The following is a 580-nucleotide window of genomic DNA, read 5'->3' on the forward strand; positions in this document are numbered from 1 at the left end:
TCCCTGTTGTGGGACTAATTAAGAATTTTGTTATCTAATATTAAGAGTTTTTAACGTCAAATTTTCCTGTGACATTTTTAAAAGCTGTAATCTTTGCTTATCACTTGTCGGTTCAATTGAAGAGAAATGTTCCTTTCTCAGATTCTTAAATTTCAAAACTTTTTAAGGTGAAAGAGGTGATACTTTAATAATTCTTTTAATGAACTTCTTCTAAATAGTCAATAGGTTACTGAGATTTCATTTGTTCCTTGAATTTTAACGGAGATATTTTACTTTAGAAGCATACATGTAAAACACAGTATCGTCTGCGTACACGAGAACCTGCTCCATATCATGGCTCTCAGTTGTTAAGGCCTCATTTACACCAGGTATCAATGTTTGCTATCAACAGCAGAAAGCAGTTAAACGTACAGGAAACACCAGAAAACATAGGATCTTTAAATCTTTCGCCTTCTTACTTCCCTTAACAATTAAAATTGCCATTGCACTATAAAGCTGAATGTGTGGTTCCATGTTTGAGTAACATTTTACCATCGACAACATGACACGAACAAAAACAAGACGACACCAAACACAGGCC

The sequence above is a fragment of the Hippoglossus stenolepis genome, chromosome 20 (genome assembly GCF_022539355.2).
Source record: "Hippoglossus stenolepis isolate QCI-W04-F060 chromosome 20, HSTE1.2, whole genome shotgun sequence".
NCBI lineage: Eukaryota > Metazoa > Chordata > Actinopteri > Pleuronectiformes > Pleuronectidae > Hippoglossus > Hippoglossus stenolepis.